This window comes from Aphelocoma coerulescens, unplaced genomic scaffold (genome assembly GCF_041296385.1).
Source record: "Aphelocoma coerulescens isolate FSJ_1873_10779 unplaced genomic scaffold, UR_Acoe_1.0 HiC_scaffold_61, whole genome shotgun sequence".
NCBI classification, from domain to species: Eukaryota; Metazoa; Chordata; class Aves; order Passeriformes; family Corvidae; genus Aphelocoma; species Aphelocoma coerulescens.
In genome coordinates this window covers 884,476-900,000 of record NW_027183960.1, presented here as the reverse complement: position 1 = coordinate 900,000, position 15,525 = coordinate 884,476, and positions in this window count along the sequence as shown.

Here is a 15,525-nt window from a genome sequence, read left to right as displayed (position 1 = left end):
AGCAGGGGCTGGCTCAGGAGCCCTGGGGCTCCTGGGGCTCCGTGCTTTCCTTCCTAAGGAAAAGAACCGTCCTTCTCATCCAGGCTCCCATGGCCAAAACTGAAATTCTACCTCCCAAATTCTGTCTATCCAAGGATTGCTCCCAGACAAAAGCTGCCATGAGAGACAGGTCTGGCTGCCCTCACCCATGGTGGCCACCTCTCATCTTCTCCCAAAACACCCGGACTTTGTGCTTTTCTTTCATGTGGAAAACACCCATCCTTCTCAGCTGTTGCTATGACCCAGCCCACTGCTGGGCTGGGGCAGCGAGATGCCGATCAACCCTGACCCTCCCGTGGATCGAATTTCCCCGGGACACAGACTCGCAGGGTGTGGTCAATGGGCGGCTCAGGAGCTTAAGTCACATCCCCCCAGGGCTGCACCTGGCTCCAAACTGCCTTTCCCTGTTTGGGAGAATTCCCTCTTACTCGGTTGTTCACTGGTTCTTTGTTGTATCTCCCAGTAGTTCTTGTTGAATTGTATCCTCCCCCTGGCTTGTAACTCTTTGGTTGTTTTCCCCTTTCCCCACGGTTTCCAACCCCCCTCTAAAACTGAGGGAAAAGCCTCTCGACGGGATCCCGGATTAAGATCATTGCCATGTTCTGGTTGCTAAACTTCTGACAATAAACCTGTTGGAAGCCAGACCAGAACCCTCTCTCTCTTCCTTTATCTCCCAACTAACGTGAGCCGATAGCATCAGCTCCTGCCGTGTCTCCTCTGCACAGAAGCCAGCGAGCTCAGCCAGCAGCACTTTTCCTGATGCCAAAGTTGCTTCTGCGACGCACAGAAGTAACACAGCTGGACTCTCTCTGAGCGAGGGCACGCCAGAGCTCGTGCAGCGAGCACAGAACTGCGTTACTCGACAAGGTGCCCATGGCCAAAATTGGGGTTCCACCTCCCAAATTCCCAATATCCAAGGGCTGCTCCCAGACAAACCTGCCAGGACAGACAGATGTGGCTGGCCTTGGCCTCTGGTGGCTGTGTCTCATCTGCCCCTGAAACCCTGGGGCTCGGTGCTGCCCTTCCTCTGGAGACCACTGTGACCCCGCGTGGCCTCGTGGAACCCAGGGGCCGTTGTGACCCTGCAGGGCTGGTGGCACCAAGGGAACCATTGTGACCCTGTGGCGTTCCATGGAGCCAAGGGGCCACTGTGGCACTGCTGGGCCCCAAATAACCGAGGGGCCTTTGTGACCCTGCAGGGCCCACGGAACCAAGGGACCATGGAACAGCTCTGGCTGCCTTGGGCTCCTGGGGCCACCTGGCAGCTCCGGCTGACCTTGGCATGGCGAGAGCTGCTTCTCACCTGCCCTGGAGCGCTGGGGCTCCGTGCTTTCCTTCCTGTGTGTGTTGGTTTGGCACGCCTGGTTTTTGGTAGCGGGGGGGCCACAGAGGTGGCTTCTGTGAGAAGCTGCTGGAAGCTTCCACCATGTCCGGCAGAGCCGATCCCCGATGGCTCTGAAGATGGACATGGCACTGGCCAAGGCTGGGCCACTGAGGGAGGCTGGTAACGCCTCTGTGATAGCAGATTTCAGAAGGAAATAAAAACAAAGTGGGACACGGTGTTTTTGTAGTCAGAGAAGAGGAGGAGGGGAGAACATGTGAGGGAAACAACAGGGAGACACCAAGGGCAGTGGAGAAGGAGGGGGAGGAGGTGCTCCAGGAGCCAGAGCCGAGATTCCTCTGCAGGCTGTGGTGAGACCATGGTGGAGCAGCTGTGCCCCTGCAGCCCCTGGGGATCCATGGGGGATGCAGAGATCCACCCGCAGCCCCTGGGGATCCCTGGGGATGCAGAGATCCACCCGCAGCCCCTGGGGATCCCTGGGGATGCAGAGATCCACCAGCAGCCCCTGGGGATCCACGGGGATGCAGAGATCCACCCGCAGCCCCTGGGGATCCCTGAGGGATGCAGAGATCCACCCACAGCCCCTGGGGATCCCTGAGGGATGCAGAGATCCACCCACAGCCCCTGGGGATCCCTGAGGGATGCAGAGATCCACCCGCAGCCCCTGGGGATCCACGGGGGATGCAGAGATCCACCCGCAGCCCCTGGGGATCCCTGGGGGATGCAGAGATCCACCCGCAGCCCCTGGGGATCCACGGGGGATGCAGAGATCCACCCGCAGCCCCTGGGGAGGTGCCCACGCTGGAGCAGGTGGATGCCTGCAGGAGGCTGTGATCCAGGGGCAGAGCCGGTGCAGAGGGGCTCTGCTCCCAGGCTGGAGCAGCCTGGCCTTGAAGAACTGACCCCATGGAAGAGTGACCCACGCCGCAGCAGTTTTGGGAGGACTGCTGCTCGTCAGATTGGACCCACGTCAGAGACGCTCACGGAGAACTGTCTCCCGTGGGAAGGGACCCCACGGTCTCACAGGGGAACAACTCCTCTCCCTGAGCAGCGGGAGAAGCCACAGGAGATGAACTGACCACAATCCCCATTCCCTGTCTCCTGTGCCATCGGTGGGAAGGATGGAGGGGAGGGGAAGGTGTTTTGAAAGCTCTTCTTTCACTTCTCATTATCCTGCTCTGATTTTGTTATTAATAAATTCACTTGATACCTGTAAGTTGAGCCTGTTTTGCCTGGGACGTTGTTGGATGAGGGATCTCTCCTGGTCCTTATCTCAACCCATGAACTCTTTGTTATATTTTCTCTCTCCTGTCCAGCTGTGGACAGGAGTGAGAGAGCAGCTTTGGTGGGTGCCTGGAGTCCAGGCAGCATCAATGCACTAAAGACCTGAACAAAAACTCCCTGGGCAATGATTCCCCTGGGATCTAAAGCCCCCACCCCTCACACGACAGCCCCGTCCCACAGAAATGTCAGCCACTGAGCCTCTCGCTCTCCACGGCTTCACTGCTTTGGTGCCCAGTGGTTGCCACGGGGCCACCATGGCCCCTCTGAGCTGGGTTTGGGTGGGGTTTTGGTGGGTCTGCAGTCCCTGTTGTAATGTGGTTGTTCCAGTTCACAGACCACGATCTCTGGGCTGGCCACTCTGGGGATTTATTTTTAAGTCACGTTTAAGCTGCAGCTTTGTCCATTCTGTTATTCATGTTCAGGTTGGCAGCTCCAGGACTTGCTGTGATCCACCTGTGACTCACATGCCAGGGCCATAAAATTCTGAAAAACTTCACTGATCAGCCCAGCACTTCCAGCCACTGCTGTCTACTTTTAAATAACACAAATCTGTCAACCCCTCCTGTGCTCACAGGACAGCCACAGAGCAGGACAGCAGCGCAGCAGCCAGAGCTGAGGACTCCCCCAAGGACAGAAGGACAGCGTGGAAGGATAAACAGAGCAGCTCTGAAAGCACCGAGTGCTGCTGCTGCCTGGCCCTGCTGCTGTGCTGGGACTCAGCTTCTCTCCCCCTCTGCACACAGGCACTGCCCTGCCAGATTCAGATGAGGTTTCAAAGGAAGCATTTCTGACCAACAAGTTGCTGCAGGATCCTTTATTTTGCTAAAGTGCACAGAGGAGGTGATTCCTCATTTCCATTGTCTCTGGGTAAAATTCGAGGTGTAAGCAGTGAATTCTAAATAGGATGAATGATCCCAGTAATGGGATGGTGATGGGATAAATAAAGTTCCATTGTGCACAACATTATCACAAAATGAAAAAGGAAACCCTGCACACACACAACCACTCTGAAAAACTTGAGCAGACAGGCTGGGCCTGCACTGAGTTACACTGCAGCTGTGGAGAACAAAACCAGCACTTCATTGCTGCTGAAAAAATCCAGCCATCATTTTCCTCAGGGCATCCCTGAGCTCCTGGTTCCTCAGGCTGTAGATGAGGGGGTTCAGGGCTGGAGGCACCACCGAGTACAGAACTGACAGGGCCACATCCAGGGATGGGGAGGAGATGGAGGGGGGCTTCAGGTGGGCAAACATGGCAGTGCTGAGGAACAGAGAGAGCACGGCCAGGTGAGGGAGGCACGTGGAAAAGGCTTTGTGCCGGCCCTGCTCAGAGGGGATCCTCAGCACGGCCCTGAAGATCTGCACATAGGAGAAAACAATGAACACAAAACAGCCAAATACCAAACAGGCACTGACAGCGATGAGCCCAAGTTCCCTGAGGTAGGATTTGGAGCAGGAGAGCTTGAGGATGTGTGGGATTTCCCAGAAGAACTGGCCCAGGGCATTGCCCTGGCACAGGGGCAGGGAAAATGTATTGGCCGTGTGCATGAGAGCGTAGAGAAAGGCACTGGCCCAGGCAGCTGCTGCCATGTGGGCACAAGCTCTGCTGCCCAGGAGGGCCCCGTAGTGCAGGGCTCTGCAGATGGACACGTAGCAGTCGTAGCACATGATGAGGAGGAGGGAATACTCTGCTGAGATGAAGAACAGAAAGAAAAACACCTGAGCAGCACATGCTGAGTAGGAGATGTGCCTGGTGCCCCAGAGGGAATTGTGCATGGCCTTGGGGACAGTGGTGCAGATGGAGCCCAGGTCGCTGAGGGCCAGGCTGAGCAGGAAGAAGAACATGGGGCTGTGCAGGTGCTGGCCGCAGGCTCCGGCGCTGATGATGAGGCCGTTGCCCAGGAGGGCAGCCAGGGAGATGCCCAGGAAGAGGCAGAAGTGCAGGAGCTGCAGCTGCCGCGTGTCTGCCAATGGCAGCAGGAGGAAGTGCCTGATGGAGCTGCTGTTGGACATTTCTTCCCTCTGGGCATTGTGAACTCTTGGAAGAAGGCATTGACAAGCTGGGACAGATTCCCCTGAATCGATTCTATTCTATTTTCTTACGAATTCCCGCAAAACCACTTCTCCTCCTGTGAGGGAACTTGGCTAAGCTTTTTGATTTCTGAGCTCAGGTTTGTGCTGCTGCCTCATCCTCAGCGTTGCTCTCAGCCGGAACACTGGGGGCCCTGAGGGAAAACAGGGCTCCCTGTGCCCCAGTGCAGTCGGACCTGCTGGTCCCCACACAGGTGCCCTTTGCTCATTTCACCTCCCTCTATTTCCTGGTGATTGTACTTAAAATGGGCTTGAAAAATAAAGTGACTTTTTGAAGGCCCCAATTTCAAAACCATTGCTCTAAACCCTTCTCCCTTTCCCTGTGCAGCTGTGGTTGCTCTGGCTCTCTGCTGCCTGCAGTTGTGCCTCCTGGCAGCTGTTTCTCTGGGTCCAAGGCTTGTCCCTGCCAGTGCTGCCAGAGCCCAGCCCAGCCCTGGGGGCTCAGCTCTGCCCTGCAGAGCCCTCCCAGCACAGGGCACTGCCCAGGGGCATCTCCCTGGCAGCAGGGCCTGAAGGGCAGCTCAGACAAAGGGAGATGCTGCAAGCCAAGGTGCTGCTGGTGCTGTCTGCAGGCAGAGGAGTGTGAGGAGGCACTTCCTGAGGGAGATCTGAGGCAGAGCTGCTGATCCCCAGGGCGGCAGTGCAGGAGTCTCAGTGACACAGACAAACCTGAGAGCCCCTTTCCCTTCCCTTGAAGAGAAAGCTGAGAGCAGCTCTGGCCATGCAGCACCACCTCCCCAGCAGGAGGAGTCTGCCCTGAGGGGGGTTGCTCCTTCCACCTCCAACTCCTCCCCACAGCCCATGGGGAGCTCCAAGGCAGGCTGAGAGCTGCCCCTGGCAGGTGGCAGATGCCCTGACCTGGCAAAGAGCCCTCAGGGCTGCAGGAGCTGCTCTGCAGGACAGCCCTGAGCACCCCTGGCTGCTGCCCAGCTTCAGAGCCTGCAGCCGGCCCGGGCAGCAGGAGCCATCCTGCCCTGTCCCTCTGACAGTGCCCAGGGCAGCCCCGCTCTGCAGACCATCCTCCCCCAAGGCAGGAACGGCAGCACAGCCATCCTCATAGCCATGGCAGCCGTGTCATGGGCCAGAACGACATCGGGGAGCAGAATTCTCGGAGTCTTTCCACTGAATTCTCTGTGCCTGTCCTTTCCCTGGGTGTCTGTTGCAGATGGAAGCTGCTGGTGCCATTGTCAGCTTGAAGCCCTCTTTTGATGCAAGCAGATGTTGCCAGGTGTGTTCAGCAGCTGTTGCTCAATGCTTATGCCAAGCTATTGTGTTCCTCATGGAACCAAGGAGCCATTGTGACACTGCAGGGGCTGATGGCATCAAGGAGGCAATTGTGACAGTACAGAACCTCCTAGAAACAAGGCTCCATTGTGACACCGTGGGGAATCATGGAATCAAGGAGCCCATTGTGACACGGCCAGGCCGCACGGAACCAATGGTCCATGGTTCCACTGCGGATTCAAGAAGAGCACGGTGACACCACGCAACATCACGGAACCATGCGTCCATTGTGACACAGCGGGGCCTCATGGAAACAAGGGGACCATTGTGGCAAAGCAGGGCCTAATGGAAGCATGGAGAGCATTGGGACAATGTGGGGAATCATGGAAGCATGGAGAGCATTGTGACACTAAGGAAACTCCTGGAACCAAGATGAGCACTGGCACATAATGGAACCTCATGGCACCAAGCCTCCATGATGACTTTGGAGGGCCTCAGGGACCACAGGACCCATTGTGACACAGCAGGACCTGGTGGAACCAAGGAGCCTTTGTGATACTCCAGATCCACATGGAAGCCAGGGTGCACTGAGACACAGCGGGGCCTTGTTGGAACCAAAGACACCTCTGCAAAAAGCAGGCTAGCTCATAGAAGCAAGGAGTCCATTGTTACAACGTAAAATCTATGGAACCAAGGGACCATTGTGACACTGCGGGGCCTCATGGAACCAATTGTCCATGATGATAATGCGGATCAAAGGAGACCATGGTGACACTGCGGAACCCGATGGAACCAAGGAGCCATTGTGACACAGTGGGGCCTCATGGAATCAAGGAGACCATTGTGACCCAGGTGTTCCATGTAAAGGCAAGGAGCCATTGTGACACTTTGGGCTTCTTCCCTTGAGCTCTGCAGCTGGCTGTCCCAGCCCAGCGCACCATGTGCCACCTGCTCTCCTCAGGGCTCTGCCTGCACACAGCCCCAGGAGAAGTTTTCCTGTTTGCAAGGAAAGAATGGAAAAGCCTGAGCAGGTTTCCTAAACAACAAACCCCACTCAGGAGCCACATGCTCAGTACTGGCTGCCTGGAACGAGGTCCCCTTTCTACAAGGGTCAGTGTGAGCAGGAATGATCTCTGGGAGCAGAATTCTCAGAGTCTTTCCACTGAATTCTCTGTCCCTGTGTCTTGGGGTGACTTTATCATGTGTATCCCCTATTGCTGCTCTATGCCCAGAAGTGAACTTTGTGCATTTCTGTGCCTTTCAACTGAGCCTGAGAGGGGGGAGAGGAAAAAAAACCGGACAAACTTCTCAGACCATTTGTTCAAGGACACTCACACACTCCTCTGCATCCTGCTTGCAGCAAGAGCAGAGGAAGCAACCTTGTTTCTTTTGAGCCAGTTTTCAGCTCCTTTTCTCTGGAGGGAGATGGAGAGTTGAACTTTGTTTTCCTGGGACTTTGGGGTTTTTTTTCCCTTCTTCTCTTCTTGACTGTTTCAACATCAGACCACATTGGGAGAATTTTCTACCGAGGTGGGGGCCCTGAATGTGGGCCCATGAGCCAGCTCCAAGGAGGAGGAGAGAGACTACACCTACGGAAGTGTTGGGGTTCCTCCCCCCTGCCATGAGGTCATGGGAGAGGGGACCCTGGGGTAGAGGCATGGCCTGGGCACGGGGGTCTCCCTGCTCCCTGCTGACATGTGCCCTAATCCTGTTCAGCACTGGTTATTTTGTGTTGCCCTGTGCCAGGAGGGCCCTGGTTGTGCCGTGATTGCTCAGTTCTTTGGCAGTGCCCCGCCCATGTGGCTGGAGAAGAAAGAGCTCTGAAACTTCTCTCAAGAATCGCTCCCTGTTTCTTTGCACGGGCCTCGCTGTCTATGGATGTTTCAGGAGACCCCATCGAAACACGGAAGGACTCTCAAATTATCCCAGGTTTCTCTCCACAGGGAGAGGTTTTAATATTTAGCATTGTTCTCCTTTTCCTGTCTGTTTGTTAAAAAAATAGATTATATCTCTTTCACTTTCTTCCCAGGAAAATTCTTTTTTCCCGAAGCTGGTGGGGGAGGGCTGGGTGTAACCTGCCTTCTATCAGAGGATATTTTCCTCCACATTTGTCCAAACCGGCACAGCCTGTCCTTTCCCTGGGTGTCTGTTGCAGATGGAAGCTGCTGGTGCCATTGTCAGCTTGAAGCCCTCTTTTGATGCAAGCAGATGTTGCCAGGTGTGTTCAGCAGCTGTTGCTCAATGCTTATGCCAAGCTATTGTGTTCCTCATGGAACCAAGGAGCCATTGTGACACTGCAGGGGCTGATGGCATCAAGGAGCCAATTGTGACAGTACAGAACCTCCTAGAAACAAGGCTCCATTGTGACACCGCGGGGAATCATGGAATCAAGGAGCCCATTGTGACACGGCCAGGCCGCACGGAACCAATGGTCCATGGTTCCACTGCGGATTCAAGAAGAGCACGGTGACACCACGCAACATCACGGAACCATGCGTCCATTGTGACACAGCGGGGCCTCATGGAAACAAGGGGACCATTGTGGCAAAGCAGGGCCTAATGGAAGCATGGAGAGCATTGGGACATTGTGGGGAATCATGGAAGCATGGAGAGCATTGTGACACTAAGGAAACTCCTGGAACCAAGATGAGCACTGGCACATAATGGAACCTCATGGAAGCAAGCCTCCATGATGACTTTGGGGCGCCTCAGGGACCACAGGACCCATTGTGACACAGCAGGACCTGGTGGAACCAAGGAGCCTTTGTGATACTCCAGATCCACATGGAAGCCAGGGTGCACTGAGACACAGCGGGGCCTTGTTGGAACCAAAGACACCTCTGCAAAAAGCAGGCTAGCTCATAGAAGCAAGGAGTCCATTGTTACAACATCAAACCTATGGAACCAAGGGACCATTGTGACACTGCGGGGCCTCATGGAACCAATTGTCCATGATGACAGTGCGGATCAAAGGAGACCATGGTGACACTGCGGAACCGCATGGAACCAAGGAGCCATTGTGACACAGTGGGGCCTCATGGAATCAAGGAGACCATTGTGACCCAGGTGTTGCATGTGAAGGCAAGGAGCCATTGTGACACTTTGGGCTTCTTCCCTTGAGCTCTGCAGCTGGCTGTCCCAGCCCAGCGCACCATGTGCCACCTGCTCTCCTCAGGGCTCTGCCTGCACACAGCCCCAGGAGAAGTTTTCCTGTTTGGAAGGAAAGAATGGAAAAGCCTGAGCAGGTTTCCTAAACAACAAACCCCACTCAGGAGCCACATGCTCAGTACTGGCTGCCTGGAACGAGGTCCCCTTTCTACAAGGGTCAGGGTGAGCAGGAATGATCTCTGGGAGCAGAATTCTCGGAGTCTTTCCACTGAATTCTCTGTCCCTGTGTCTTGGGGTGACTTTATCATGTGTATCCCCTATCGCTGCTCTATGCCCAGAAGTGAACTTTGTGCATTTCTGTGCCTTTCAACTGAGCCTGAGAGGGGGAAGAGGGAAAAAAAACCGGACAACCTTCTCAGAGCGTTTGTTCAAGGACACACATACACACTCCTCTGCATCCTGCTTGCAGCAAGAGCAGAGGAAGCAACCTTGTTTCTTTTGAGCCAGTTTTCAGCTCCTTTTCTCTGGAGGGAGATGGAGAGTTGAACTTTGTTTTCCTGGGACTTTGGGGGTTTTTATCCGTTCTTCTCTTCTTGACTGTTTCAACATCAGACCACATTGGGAGAATTTTCTCCCGAGGTGGGGGCCCTGAATGTGGGCCCATGAGCCAGCTCCAAGGAGGAGGAGAGAGACTGCGCCTACGGAAGTGTTGGGGTTCCTCCCCCCTGCCATGAGGTCATGGGAGAGGGGACCCTGGGGTAGAGGCATGGCCTGGGCATGGGGTCTCCCTGCTCCCTGCTGACATGTGCCCTAATCCTGTTCAGCACTGGTTATTTTGTGTTGCCCTGTGCCAGGAGGGCCCTGCTTGTGCCGTGATTGCTCAGTTCTTTGGCAGTGCCCCGCCCATGTGGCTGGAGAAGAAAGAGCTCTGAAACTTCTCTCAAGAATGGCTCCCTATTTCTTTGCACGGGCCTCGCTGTCTATGGATGTTTCAGGAGACCCCACCGAAACACGGAAGGACTCTCAAATTATCCCAGCTTTCTCTCCACAGCGAGAGGTTTTAACATTTAGCATTGTTCTCCTTTTCCTGTCTGTTTGTTAAAAAAATAGTTTTTATCTCTTTCACTTTCTTCCCAGGAAAATTCTTTTTTCCCGAAGCTGGTGGGGGAGGGCTGGGTGTAACCTGCCTTCTATCAGAGGATATTTTCCTCCACATTTGTCCAAACCGGCACAGCCTGTCCTTTCCCTGGGTGTTTGTTGCAGATGGAAGCTGCTGGTGCCATTCTCAGCTTGAAGCCCTCTTTTGATGCAAGCAGATGTTGCCAGGTGTGTTCAGCAGCTGTTGCTCAATGCTTATGCCAAGCTATTGTGTTCCTCATGGAACCAAGGAGCCATTGTGACACTGCAGGGGCTGATGGCATCAAGGAGACAATTGTGACAGTACAGAACCTCCTAGAAACAAGGCTCCATTGTGACACCGTGGGGAATCATGGAATCAAGGAGCCCATTGTGACACGGCCAGGCCGCACGGAACCAATGGTCCATGGTTCCACTGCGGATTCAAGAAGAGCACGGTGACACCACGCAACATCACGGAACCATGCGTCCATTGTGACACAGCGGGGCCTCATGGAAACAAGGGGACCATTGTGGCAAAGCAGGGCCTAATGGAAGCATGGAGAGCATTGGGACATTGTGGGGAATCATGGAAGCATGGAGAGCATTGTGACACTAAGGGAACTCCTGGAACCAAGATGAGCACTGGCACATAATGGAACCTCATGGAAGCAAGCCTCCATGGTGACTTTGGAGGGCCTCAGGGACCACAGGACCCATTGTGACACAGCAGGACCTGGTGGAACCAAGGAGCCTTTGTGATACTCCAGATCCACATGGAAGCCAGGGTGCACTGAGACACAGCGGGGCCTTGTTGGAACCAAAGACACCTCTGCAAAAAGCAGGCTAGCTCATAGAAGCAAGGAGTCCATTGTTACAACATCAAACCTATGGAAGCAAGGGACCATTGTGACACTGCGGGGCCTCATGGAACCAATTGTCCATGATGATAATGCGGATCAAAGGAGACCATGGTGACACTGCGGAACCCGATGGAACCAAGGAGCCATTGTGACACAGTGGGGCCTCATGGAATCAAGGAGACCATTGTGACCCAGGTGTTCCATGTAAAGGCAAGGAGCCATTGTGACACTTTGGGCTTCTTCCCTTGAGCTCTGCAGCGGGCTGTCCCAGCCCAGCGCACCATGTGCCACCTGCTCTCCTCAGGGCTCTGCCTGCACACAGCCCCAGGAGAAGTTTTCCTGTTTGGAAGGAAAGAATGGAAAAGCCTGAGCAGGTTTCCTAAACAACAAACCCCACTCAGGAGCCACATGCTCAGTACAGGCTGCCTGGAACGAGGTCCCCTTTCTACAAGGGTCAGTGTGAGCAGGAATGATCTCTGGGAGCAGAATTCTCAGAGTCTTTCCACTGAATTCTCTGTCCCTGTGTCTTGGGGTGACTTTATCATGTGTATCCCCTATAGCTGCTCTATGCCCAGAAGTGAACTTTGTGCATTTCTGTGCCTTTCAACTGAGCCTGAGAGGGGGGAGAGGAAAAAAAACCGGACAAACTTCTCAGACCATTTGTTCAAGGACACTCACACACTCCTCTGCATCCTGCTTGCAGCAAGAGCAGAGGAAGCAACCTTGTTTCTTTTGAGCCAGTTTTCAGCTCCTTTTCTCTGGAGGGAGATGGAGAGTTGAACTTTGTTTTCCTGGGACTTTGGGGTTTTTTTCCCTTCTTCTCTTCTTGACTGTTTCAACATCAGACCACATTGGGAGAATTTTCTCCCGAGGTGGGGGCCCTGAATGTGGGCCCATGAGCCAGCTGCAAGGAGGAGGAGAGAGACTACACCTACGGAAGTGTTGGGGTTCCTCCCCCCTGCCATGAGGTCGTGGGAGAGGGGACCCTGGGGTAGAGGCATGGCCTGGGCACGGGGGTCTCCCTGCTCCCTGCTGACATGTGCCCTAATCCTGTTCAGCACTGGTTATTTTGTGTTGCCCTGTGCCAGGAGGGCCCTGCTTGTGCCGTGATTGCTCAGTTCTTTGGCAGTGCCCCGCCCATGTGGCTGGAGAAGAAAGAGCTCTGAAACTTCTCTCAAGAATGGCTCCCTATTTCTTTGCACGGGCCTCGCTGTCTATGGATGTTTCAGGAGACCCCACCGAAACACGGAAGGACTCTCAAATTATCCCAGCTTTCTCTCCACAGCGAGAGGTTTTAACATTTAGCATTGTTCTCCTTTTCCTGTCTGTTTGTTAAAAAAATAGTTTTTATCTCTTTCACTTTCTTCCCAGGAAAATTCTTTTTTCCCGAAGCTGGTGGGGGAGGGCTGGGTGTAACCTGCCTTCTATCAGAGGATATTTTCCTCCACATTTGTCCAAACCGGCACAGCCTGTCCTTTCCCTGGGTGTTTGTTGCAGATGGAAGCTGCTGGTGCCATTCTCAGCTTGAAGCCCTCTTTTGATGCAAGCAGATGTTGCCAGGTGTGTTCAGCAGCTGTTGCTCAATGCTTATGCCAAGCTATTGTGTTCCTCATGGAACCAAGGAGCCATTGTGACACTGCAGGGGCTGATGGCATCAAGGAGACAATTGTGACAGTACAGAACCTCCTAGAAACAAGGCTCCATTGTGACACCGTGGGGAATCATGGAATCAAGGAGCCCATTGTGACACAGCCAGGCCGCACGGAACCAATGGTCCATGGTTCCACTGCGGATTCAAGAAGAGCACGGTGACACCACGCAACATCACGGAACCATGCGTCCATTGTGACACAGCGGGGCCTCATGGAAACAAGGGGACCATTGTGGCAAAGCAGGGCCTACTGGAAGCATGGAGAGCATTGGGACATTGTGGGGAATCATGGAAGCATGGAGAGCATTGTGACACTAAGGGAACTCCTGGAACCAAGATGAGCACTGGCACATAATGGAACCTCATGGAAGCAAGCCTCCATGATGACTTTGGGGCGCCTCAGGGACCACAGGACCCATTGTGACACAGCAGGACCTGGTGGAACCAAGGAGCCTTTGTGATACTCCAGATCCACATGGAAGCCAGGGTGCACTGAGACACAGCGGGGCCTTGTTGGAACCAAAGACACCTCTGCAAAAAGCAGGCTAGCTCATAGAAGCAAGGAGTCCATTGTTACAACATCAAACCTATGGAACCAAGGGACCATTGTGACACTGCGGGGCCTCATGGAACCAATTGTCCATGATGACAGTGCGGATCAAAGGAGACCATGGTGACACTGCGGAACCTGATGGAACCAAGGAGCCATTGTGACACAGTGGGGCCTCATGGAATCAAGGAGACCATTGTGACCCAGGTGTTGCATGTGAAGGCAAGGAGCCATTGTGACACTTTGGGCTTCTTCCCTTGAGCTCTGCAGCTGGCTGTCCCAGCCCAGCGCACCATGTGCCACCTGCTCTCCTCAGGGCTCTGCCTGCACACAGCCCCAGGAGAAGTTTTCCTGTTTGCAAGGAAAGAATGGAAAAGCCTGAGCAGGTTTCCTAAACAACAAACCCCACTCAGGAGCCACATGCTCAGTACAGGCTGCCTGGAACGAGGTCCCCTTTCTACAAGGGTCAGTGTGAGCAGGAATGATCTCTGGGAGCAGAATTCTCGGAGTCTTTCCACTGAATTCTCTGTCCCTGTGTCTTGGGGTGACTTTATCATGTGTATCCCCTATCGCTGCTCTATGCCCAGAAGTGAACTTTGTGCATTTCTGTGCCTTTCAACTGAGCCTGAGAGGGGGAAGAGGGAAAAAAAACCGGACAACCTTCTCAGACCATTTGTTCAAGGACACACATACACACTCCTCTGCATCCTGCTTGCAGCAAGAGCAGAGGAAGCAACCTTGTTTCTTTTGAGCCAGTTTTCAGCTCCTTTTCTCTGGAGGGAGATGGAGAGTTGAACTTTGTTTTCCTGGGACTTTGGGGGTTTTTATCCGTTCTTCTCTTCTTGACTGTTTCAACATCAGAGCACATTGGGAGAATTTTCTCCCGAGGTGGGGGCCCTGAATGTGGGCCCATGAGCCAGCTCCAAGGAGGAGGAGAGAGACTGCGCCTACGGAAGTGTTGGGGTTCCTCCCCCCTGCCATGAGGTCATGGGAGAGGGGACCCTGGGGTAGAGGCATGGCCTGGGCACGGGGGTCTCCCTGCTCCCTGCTGACATGTGCCCTAATCCTGTTCAGCACTGGTTATTTTGTGTTGCCCTGTGCCAGGAGGGCCCTGCTTGTGCCGTGATTGCTCAGTTCTTTGGCAGTGCCCCGCCCATGTGGCTGGAGAAGAAAGAGCTCTGAAACTTCTCTCAAGAATGGCTCCCTATTTCTTTGCACGGGCCTCGCTGTCTATGGATGTTTCAGGAGACCCCATCGAAACACGGAAGGACTCTCAAATTATCCCAGGTTTCTCTCCACCGGGAGAGGTTTTAATATTTAGCATTGTTCTCCTTTTCCTGTCTGTTTGTTAAAAAAATAGATTATATCTCTTTCACTTTCTTCCCAGGAAAATTCTTTTTTCCCGAACCTGGTGGGGGAGGGCTGGGTGTAACCTGCCTTCTATCAGAGGATATTTTCCTCCACATTTGTCCAAACCGGCACAGCCTGTCCTTTCCCTGGGTGTCTGTTGCAGATGGAAGCTGCTGGTGCCATTCTCAGCTTGAAGCCCTCTTTTGATGCAAGCAGATGTTGCCAGGTGTGTTCAGCAGCTGTTGCTCAATGCTTATGCCAAGCTATTGTGTTCCTCATGGAACCAAGGAGCCATTGTGACACTGCAGGGGCTGATGGCATCAAGGAGACAATTGTGACAGTACAGAACCTCCTAGAAACAAGGCTCCATTGTGACACCGCGGGGAATCATGGAATCAAGGAGCCCATTGTGACACGGCCAGGCCGCACGGAACCAATGGTCCATGGTTCCACTGCGGATTCAAGAAGAGCACGGTGACACCACGCAACATCACGGAACCATGCGTCCATTGTGACACAGCGGGGCCTCATGGAAACAAGGGGACCATTGTGGCAAAGCAGGGCCTAATGGAAGCATGGAGAGCATTGGGACATTGTGGGGAATCATGGAAGCATGGAGAGCATTGTGACACTAAGGGAACTCCTGGAACCAAGATGAGCACTGGCACATAATGGAACCTCATGGAAGCAAGCCTCCATGATGACTTTGGGGCGCCTCAGGGACCACAGGACCCATTGTGACACAGCAGGACCTGGTGGAACCAAGGAGCCTTTGTGATACTCCAGATCCACATGGAAGCCAGGGTGCACTGAGACACAGCGGGGCCTTGTTGGAACCAAAGACACCTCTGCAAAAAGCAGGCTAGCTCATAGAAGCAAGGAGTCCATTGTTACAACATCAAACCTAT